This window comes from Schistocerca gregaria, chromosome X (assembly GCF_023897955.1).
Source record: "Schistocerca gregaria isolate iqSchGreg1 chromosome X, iqSchGreg1.2, whole genome shotgun sequence".
NCBI classification, from domain to species: Eukaryota; Metazoa; Arthropoda; class Insecta; order Orthoptera; family Acrididae; genus Schistocerca; species Schistocerca gregaria.
This window is the reverse complement of record NC_064931.1, coordinates 832,162,225-832,172,750: the sequence shown is the minus strand read 5'-3', so window position 1 is coordinate 832,172,750 and position 10,526 is coordinate 832,162,225. Positions and strand designations below refer to the sequence as shown.

The 10,526-nt window shown below is 42.4% G+C and overlaps 1 pseudogene; it reads left to right on the top strand.

Moving 5' to 3' along the window:
- Positions 1–4,995: 4,995 nt before the first annotated feature.
- Positions 4,996–5,114, top strand: LOC126299648 (5S ribosomal RNA; annotated as a pseudogene).
- The last annotated feature ends 5,412 nt before the right edge of the window (positions 5,115–10,526 follow it).

Sequence of the window (10,526 nt, the reverse complement as noted above, 5' to 3'; positions counted from 1 at the left end):
AGTTACTCACTGGTTTATAGCATGCTCCACCTGGCTAAAGTTTGGGGTTTTGTAGAGAAATAATTTCCAGTCTATATCTTGGGAATTATGATGCGCTAGCGATGGGTAGGTTGCTGCCTAGTGCTTGATATCGAGAAGTACACAAAAAAATGGTGTAGTAGTATGGCGTCAATACATGTGTTCTTGTAATCCCCAAGTCTGGAGATGTGCGTAGAAAAGCAAGCAAGCAAGCAGGAAAAGTAACGCGTTTGTGCTGAGAGGAAACGATCCCGAATTTGTAGAACAGTTTTGAGGCGTTGTGGGCACCTGTCGGGCATAGATGTTCTAGTGCTGGCTCTGAGCACTATGGGACTCAACTGCTGTGGTCATTAGTCCCCTAGAACTTAGAACTACTTAAACCTAACTAACCTAAGGACATCACACACATCCATGCCCGAGGCAGGATTCGAACCTGCGACCGTAGCAGTCGCACGGTTCCGGACTGCGCGCCTAGAGCCGCGAGACCACCGCGGCCGGCCTCTAGTGCTGAGTGGAGTATATATACGGTACTGTCCGTCTTCGCGGTATACGTATGAATGATATAAAAGGGATGATTTTGTATGGCAGAGGATATGAACTGTATGTTTACTACATCGACACAGCAGGTGGTGATATATTCCCTGTGGAGATCTGTTTCACAGACTAATATTCAAGCTCCTGTCCTCGGTGAGATAACAGTGTAAATGAGTAAGAGTCTTCGAGTATTTGACGATATGTATGGCACTTTGCGAGGTATAGTTGTTGGTGCAATATGGTGGTCAGTGTAAAATAGTTTATTACTGCTGAATGTTGCGTCTGTAGAAAGAAAGAAAAGGCTGACTGTGCTTAGTTAGCACTGGGGAGCATCCTGACATATTGCCAGTGTGAGTGTAGGCGTACCCTAATTTTTTTGGGTGCTGTACAGATATAAAAGATAACTGCACTGTTTGTGTAAAATGTGTATATATTGTATTCTAAAGTTACTGTGGCTTACGTCGTGTAAAATGTGTATATATTGCATTGTAAAGTTATTATGGTTTATGTTATGGCATGACTAGAGAGGAAGACTGTGTGTCCTATCGCGAGGGATGTATAGATTCAGCACATCCATAACGGAGAGAGATTTTTTACATGGAAAATTATGTGCGCTATAGACAGTGAGATTTGTTCCAGAAGCACAACCATCAATACCATAAATTACGTTTACATTGATAGGTGTCAGACTGTTACGGCAAACGTAATTTTTAGCGATCTGTGCAAAATAATTTAACCGCTGAAAGTGCCAGAAAGAAAAGGTGGATGGTGCTTCGATAGCGGCGGCATCAGTAATTCGGGGGTAAATTCGATAAGAACCAATCAGAATGCTCAAGTAATTCACATCGTTGTGCTGGGATATAGGAGCCTCTACATAGTAGAGGAAACGTTTGTGTATGTCGAGAGCAGTTGGGCTGTCACGTTAGGTCCACAAGGAAGACTGCATTCGCCGTTATTTTAGTAAACAGGTTCTGTGAGCGTCTGTGCTTTGAAAATATATCTTCCCTCCCGTACGACCGCGTCATCAAAGGCGCCTAGGTGATTATGCATTTGGGGAGGAATTTCTCAAATGTGTCAAGTAGGATGGGGATGTTGCTGCCTCATGCGTGCGGGACCCAAACAGACGTCTCTGTATGGCTTGACAGCTGACGGCCTTGTCACTTTGCGGGGAGTGCCTGGCTGCCTCCGAGGCGGGGTCTGGGCTTGGTGGGGGGGGGGGGGGGGGGCAGCGGCACCCGCGTGTTCTGTTTGAATCGTGGGCAGATTTCTACTGCATGATCTGTAACGTCAGTATGAGCACACGGGCTTGACGCTGTGGCATCAATAGCGCACGTTGGACATGTCCCGTTAGAATGACGATAGAGAGAAGCCGGTCGAACAGATGACATCGGGGACTACAGCGCCCTCTGGCGCCAGTACTGTGCATTAGCTCAGTTAGAGTCTAGATTTCGTCGTGGATACACTGCCTGCAAAATAAAAACTCATGTTCAGCACAGGCAGAGTCATTTTCCAGCCATTTACCCCCATTATCATGTCAGTACACGTTAGTGCACATTAGCCCGACAACATGGATTGGTAAGGGGATGTGGCGGTCAGTTGAGGATCGTCGTGGAGGTTTTAATTCTTTCCCTCCACGTCCAGGTAGGCGTTGCATTGGCGAAAATTAATTCCAAGTCCACAGTAGCGCTCTCAGGTGGTGTCAATATGTACTAGACTTCGTGGTGAACACAATGTATGCTGCCATTTTGAATAACGGTAGTCGCCTCATCAGATGAAATCACAGATGACAGCGCCCATTGCTGGTGGTAGTGTGTACTGAGTCAGTTGGAGTCCAGACCTCCTGGCAAACACACTGGATGGTGGTGCTGTCTATAATTGTTTAAATAAAGAGTGGTGCCTGATTTCGATAGTTGACAATTAGTAAGCACGTTTGCAGAGTGTTTTAGATAGATTATTATTTTGACAATTTAGGAGTTGTTTTGCTTTGTGGATGTAAATGTATTGCATTATTTTAAGAGTGGTTTCCATGTCTGTAGGCTGTGCAATGCGCTATTTTGACAGTTTCCAACTATCAGGCGCATGCGTGAGCATTATACATGGGTTATTTAGGAGTAGTTTGCAGGTCTGTATGTTGTGTGGCATGTCAGAGCGTGTGTTCTGTACCACTGTGATAAATATACTCCGTCTCTAAAAAAACTGTTCGAAAATAAATAAAGTACACCCCTTCCTCTCTCCAGCAGCCCAGTGCAGGCTGATTACATTTCCCACGAATCCCTAGGAAGAGGTGGCGGTCGGGTGACTGAGGTTAGTCCAAGTGTGTTTTCTTTGCATCAGTTTGCTTAGGTTGGTAGCGTAAACGCAAGTGACGTTTCTTTACTGCCAAAATTCAAACTTGGCGCCAGTTTCTAGGAAGAGGTGGCGGTCGAGTGACTTAGGTTAGTAGAGGTAGGCCAAGTGACCTATCTTCGCGCGATTTTCTTTGCTTAGTAGAGATAGCTGGGTTGTGATGCATTATCCTGTTGGAATTTGAAATTCCCATCTTTTCCTGGGGGTGGGGCTGTGGCACTTTCCTGCCAAAATTCAAAGTTCCCGCCAAAAGCTGCCTTCTTGAATGATGTCATGGCAGCCATCTTGGATGACATTATGCACTGTTGCCAAGTCTACACGACGCTATCTTAGATGACGTCATCACCGCCATCTTGGATACATCTGGCAACAATGCAGAGTGGCGTAGAAGTCGCTTTGCCTCAATACTTCTATATCCATCAGTCTGGAGATCAATGATTGTAGTTCATTGCCTAAGTGAGATGCCAACAACTGCTTATCTGCTCTTCCTATGAGAAACACTCTCCTATCCCTCTTGATTGATTTATTAGCTCTCATGGTCATAGTCGCTATGTAATCCTCGTCTCTCCACTGACGCCATCGATAAGGTCTGGCCTGTTTATACCTACATGGTCTAAGATATTTCCACTGCATGTGGGCTGCCGAACTAGCTGCTCAAGACAGTTTTCCCGAAAACATGTTCAAAAGTTCTTCGCAAGGTTGTCTGTCTGTACTCTCTGCAATGAATCCATAGAAGTCCCAGTCTATACTCGGTAGATTAAAACCGCCTCCAATTAGTATTGCAGAATTTGGATATCTACTCGCTGCTGACCATAGGCTTTTTTTAAATGACTCTAGAACTGTCAGAGCAGAATCAGGTAGCCGGTAAAAACATCCAACAATGAACCAGAAAGATGGCCTTGCAATGGTCTCAAGGTTTTCAGGCACCCTTTCAGAAATCTTTGTAAATTTTTTAGAGTACAAATTGTTTGATACGTATACTACAATATGTGAAAAGATTATAGTGTATCGCAGGTACATCGATGACATTTTCATAGTTTTGTCAGGTGATGAAAATAACGTTCAGGAGCTAGCGAATAATCTTAATTCCATACACAGAAGTATGGAGTTCACTCATGGAAACGAAGTAGAGGGTTCAAAACTATTTGCGCACACAAATCACCAGAATAGGTCGTCCAGTTAACATTGATATATATCATAAGCCAAAGGCTACGAATTTGATTACACTGCAAGATTCGTGCCACCCACCAGCGCAAAAGTGTGCATTTTGTACAACAAAATTTTATCAGCTAACTAGGTTAGGTTGCTCTAAAGATGTGACTGAGAAGGAAATTGACTTGATTGTTCAGGTCAGTGTGGCTAGTGGCCTCACTGAGGCGGTAATCAGGAGAAATGCAAGAAATTTTTTTTAATGACGTAGAAAGGAAAGTCGTGTTTAACAAGAAGACGGAAAAGTATATTTCATTGTCATAATTAGGTCCATGCCAGATAGAATAGCACATATCTTCCACAAATATAATATTACAGTGGAGTTTCGAACGAGTGATATACTTGGCCAGTTGCTGTGTCATAGCTTATAACCACATCTACATCTACAACTACATCTACGTCTATACTCCGCAAGCCACCTGACGGTGTGTGGCGGAAGGTACCTTGAGTATCTCCATCGGTTCTCCCTTCTATTCCAGTCTCGTATTGTTCGTGGAAAGAAGGATTGTCGGTATGCCTCTGTGTGGGCTCTAATCTCTCTGATTTTATCCTGATGGTCTCTTCGCGAGATATACGTAGGAGGGAGCAATATACTGCTTGACTCTTCGGTGAAGGTATGTTCTCGAAACTTCAACAAAAGCCCGTACCGAGCTACTGAGCGTCTCTCCTGCAGAGTCTTCCACTGCGAATAAATTCTGTAGTGTACGTATCTAAGATTTTCTGCGGTTCGTGTCAGACTTCGGGCAAACTGGAGGGGAGTTTCAGATTAGAATTCGTGAACTTTGATACACAAGAAGTGGAAGTGACGGTTGGGGTATCATTTAAAGAACAATCAACTTCAGCTTAAAGACAATGAAGACGACATATCCATTTTAGTATGGAAATTTTGCCAACAGCCTTGCCACCGTGATAACACCGGTTCCCGTCAGATCACCGAAGTTAAGCACTGTCGGGCTTGACGAGCACTTGGATGGGTGACCGTCCAGGTCTGCTGAGCGCTGTTGGCAAGTGGGGTCCACGCAGCCCTTGTGGAGCCATTTGCGGGGCTACTTGACTGACTTGAGAAGTAGCGGCTCCGGTCACGGAAACTGACAACGGCCAGAGAGCGGTGTGCTGACCACATGCCACTCCATATCCATATCCAGCGACGCCTATCGCTCGGAACCGTTGGGCCTTCAAAGCCTGTTTGGACGGAGAGTTATTGAAAGTCTTAGAAGAAATTGAAATATATATATAAATCATGAGGAAGACCATGAACTCAACAATAAGCGAGCAGATTTCAATTAGTCGTAGGTGGTTCTTTGATTTTTTCAATGACTTACTTGTGGGTAGGAGGAAATAACGAGTCCCCATCCGGCTGTTCTTTTTTTCAACTTTCTCTGTGTTCTATAGAATTCTTAGTGACCACATGTAATTTTATTAGCGAACTGTTTTTCTTAAGTTATATTATGAACGTAAACTTGAACTTGTACGTAACAGTGTGTTTATTTTATGAAACCTGTACTATTTCATTGTGTTTTATTGTTGACTTCCTTGTACAACTGTGTTGGTAAAAACGAGAGAATTGCTTTAATTAATTGTATTTTATAGAAAAATAATTATTTTAATTAACTTCGTAACAGATGTGATGCCCTCTACTAAAATAATGAACAAATCATACCGAATGTGGTTCTATATGACGTCGTTGTAAACGAAATGTCTTGTAATATTATACTGTTTTACAGTTGATCTTCTTGCACATTAGTGCTGATTATTATTTTGTATTAACATTTCTGTTTTACACATCATCAGAAGTTCTGCCCTCTAGCGATGCGAGATTACTTTGTGGCTCCGTTAGCGGTGCCTTAACACGGTAGTCAGCTACTGGTTACGTCTAATTCTTGTATACGACAGCACATGTTCTGCTTGACATTTGTACAGACATTAAACATCCTTCTCAATGCATATAATGATCTCAGATGGCACGTGCTAGTGTTCTTCAAAACTGTGCACAATTAATTTCTTTTGAGATTTATGGTTCAAATGGCTCTGAGCACTATGGGACTAAACATCTGAGGTCATCAGTTCCCTAACACTTAGAACTACTGAAACCTAACCAACCTAAGGACATCACACACATCCATGTCCGAGGCAGGATTCGAACCTGCGACCGTAGCAGTCGCGCGGTTCCGGACTGATGAGATTTATATAACCTCTTTATTTTGTTAAAACTGTACTTATATTATCATTATCTGCACTTCTCTTTGTTATTTGTTACCCGTTCATTTGATGATATGACCACATTTTTAAATCCACCTTCATAGTTCGTTACCACGGTCGCACATATGTACCAGGACTTGCATCATATCTATAACATTTGTTGAGTTATTCACCTCCGAAGTTGGCAGCTGAGGGTGCCAAGCGCATATTTTTTGCCCATGTCTCCTAATCGGACCGTTAATCTGGTTTCACGTTTTGTTATTGAACACGATTCTACAATGTATGTGTTAAACGTGTATAACATGCAAATATTAGCTCAAATGCAGAATCTGTTTAGATCGCCTGTTAAAGCTTACAGCGTCATTTCGTTTCAGAAAATCGTAGTAGTACAATGCACCAACTTCTGGGACGTTCATGAGGTAATGCGTCACGGACGGGCTTCAGTTAGAGATGCGCCTTTGTCATTCTAGTAATGTATGTCTGAGATGGCGACACATAAATTTTAGCAATATAAATGACCTGCACAATGCTTACAGATTAATCTAGAACAGAGCAAATTTAGTGGACATAAAATTATGATGAGAAAAAGAGTAAGCCTGCTTAACTATGACTTGGATAACAGGAAAATTGGCACAATTGTAGGAACTATATTGTGGAAACAATTTCTAATACCGCGGGGATCCCCTAGCCTGCCAATAGTTGTTAAATAATGAAGTTTTCTTACTTGTAAACTAAATCTTTTCTAGTAAAAGTGGACATTTTTGATATCATAAAAATCAGCGTTAGTGAACTATGAGACTGAATTCTGGAAATAATCACCAGTCAAGATTAGAACTTACGGATTGAAATTGCTCTGAGCACTATAGGACTTAACTTCTGAGGACATCAGTCCCCTAGAACTTAGAACTAGTTAAACCCAACTAACCTAAGACATCACACACATCCATGCCCGAAGCAGGATTCGAACCTGCGACCGTGGCGGTCGCGCGGTTCCAGACTGCAGCGCCTAGAACTTACGGAACACAAAACCTTTAATTAAGAGTAATTTTCTAATAGTAAGTTGTATAAAGAACTAATACGTTTGTCGAGTAAAGTAAATTGGGACTTTTTAACAAGCTACATCAATTATTCGAAAAACATCTATTGATGATGATGAAGTCCCATACTCCCTGACAGAGCGTAGGGGAACGACGCGGAAGACCTGCGCCGTTGTACTGGGCAACGTCCTAATGGCGGTGGCTTGCCATTACATTCCTCCGACCGAAATGAGGATGAATGACAATGATGAAGACGACACAATAACACCCACTCATCCCGAGGCAGGTGAAGATCCCTGACTCCGCCGGGAATCGAACCCGGGACCCCGCGCTCGGGAAGCGAGAACGCTATCGCGAGACCGCGCGCTGCAGACAGACATCTGTTAGCTCACTGTAAATTTCACCACTGCGTGTTCTTAAAGAATCTTAAATTACGAACATTTCTTTGTGAACATTATTTCCATGTAAATAAACTACAGTATTATTATTAGTAACTGAGAAACTGCACTGCGAACAATCAAATCTAAATAAATAAGTCTTGAACTTGATGTTAAGCGAGGATGCCTTGAGTTATAACTTCCACAGCTGCTGTTATGCGATGTCTCAGTTCATTCATTGTTGTTGGTAACATAGGCACATAAACAGAGTCTTTTATAAACCCCCACAAGAAATAATCAAATACAGTCCGGCCCGGCGACTTTGGAGGCCAGTAATGTAAGGCTGAACGCCTTCCGTTGTCTCGACACCATTTTTACTAGAACTGAAGAGGGCGCACACTGCTACTACCTAGGGGGAACCATGTAAAACTCAAGAGTTTGCGCTTTCCAACGGTACTTTGTTCAGGCACATACCTCGAAAAACATAATACGGTACTTATGAATTTTTAAAAATCGGATGATTCTTTTTGATGCACCCCGTATAATGTGTTTGCCTGAACGGTATTTTCAGTGATTTCAATCGTTTTAAATTTTCATATTCTTGTATCATTTTTTAATTCTTGCATTTTATTCTTACGTTTATTCTTCAGGGTGGTGCATTTCCTTGGATGATACCGAACTGAAAAACATTCGAAACATAGAAACTGTGGCATCGCCCGAAGGCAGGTTTATCACAGTGACATGTCTTCGCATGAATCTCACTCGGGAAAGAAACGTCATTACAATTGGTGAAGATTTCACACGCTGGCAATAATTTTCCGGTAAACCACGAATAACGGATCACGTTTCCAAATACCTGAGCTTGCAATTGTTTATGAATCAAATTACACTACAAGAATTTCACCAAAACATTTCAGATAACTTTTCCACTCATTCACTGTTTTTCCTTTTTTTTTTTTAATTTATTCACCAGACATAAAATTTGTAGACGAATAATGAAAACGTTATTTCATTATACATTGGAAAATATTCGTGTCGTAATTTTCTGTGGACATGGGTAGATAAATGAAAAATATAATAAATAATCGGGTTTCTAACACGGGGCACAAAACCGTGAACCCGCAACACTAGCCACTATACCACCATTTTAGTTAAACTGTGTACTCCCTAAAATACACATACCGTACCTCGAAAACTTTGACCGTCGTCAGAAATGGTCGAGTATTTACGGATAAGCCGAGATGCGTGTTTTCTTATTTTGATCCCTCTTCCACTGAGCGAAGATTTTGGGAAATCGGGTTACTTCACATTGAGTATTCTCCTCGTGGGTCTTGCCAAAAAAATCCTACATGCAACTTTAATTTCTGTCTTGATGGGCTTAAGTTTCTTGTCTATTGAAACAAAGTCAGCATCTCGATTTACATATATATGTATACACATTCATTGTGTGGGACATTTCTTTGGCTCTTACACTAATACTTCAATGTCCCCATTAGCTCTCATTATCTGGATTGGCTGGAGAATTGCCTATTTCTAAAACCCTTGTGTGCACCCCACACACAGCTACCTGGGTAGCAGCCTCTGCTGTATAGCGCACATATTATGGGGAGCCTACAGCTCTCAACTCTCTAATGCAATTTTAGGGAGTCACGGTCTTGCTTGCGCAGAACCTTTGAAATCTCTGGTTCATGCCTTCCACTCACTCAGAGCTGGGTGACCTCAATAACTTCTGGTGAAAATGGTGCAGATCCTAAGCTCACTGAAATTCCTGGAGCAAGGCTGGTCTCATCAACCTTTTATGCCAGTTGCTGAAATAAACCAAGCAGGACTTTGGAGTCAGAAAAAAGCATCTTTTGTTCCAATATGCAGCACACTATCTCCCCAATCACTGCAAGAACAGCCTCTTCATCATGTTAAATGAGGTATCCAGATATAAACACAAAGTACAACAAGATGATCCTTCCCATACCTTGCTGCCATTTCTCTAAGGAGTACCATTATTCACTGTACATTTTAATTACCAAAGATTAACAGGCACCCATCCTTTTGGGTGCCTCCCCGTGACATGGGACACAACAGGTTTTGCAAGGAGTGTAGTGTGTCTTACTGGCTCAGTTTCAGTTCAGTGGAAAGCAGTTTCTCGAATGTGTTGGTTATGGTGATGAGTGGTACTGTACCTGCTTAAGTGCAACCAGTACTCTTTATTACACAGTAAGGATGGTTACACAATTATCACCCAACAGTTCACAAAACCATTTTGCACAGGGTTCTCATAAAATTGTAGACGTACACCAAGAGAAGAATCCAGATAGTCCATGGTTACACAAGTCCATCAGCATACGTGCATTTGCAATCCAAAGTGAGATCCAATAAGCAGTCTGGCAACAGAAGGACACCACCAGTGAGGCAGATACTAGAGCACAGCATGATACAAAGTGAGTTCATTTTGGTAAGGTGGTTAGTTTTACTTCAAGCATGATGTCAGAGGCCAGGCCCATGTGACTGTTTTCAGGCTCCTCTTATCGGCTGCAGGTGAAATATTTGGCAGTGTATATCACAGACTATCGACATTGCTGGCTGTGGACACAGATGTAGCATTCCCCCTTGTAAATGGCCCATAGGATCAAAAGTGTCCTTGTCAGTAGTGGTGTCCCTGAACCAGCAGGATGGTGGTATGGCGAGAAGGTTAGTTAGGGTTTCAGAATCTGTCTTGTTGTCGGCTAGTGTCTGGTGTTTCGTCTAAGGGTTCCCACTGATAGCTGTTGGTTGGATATTATCCCATTCCATGGAGAAGCTGCTTCGATGT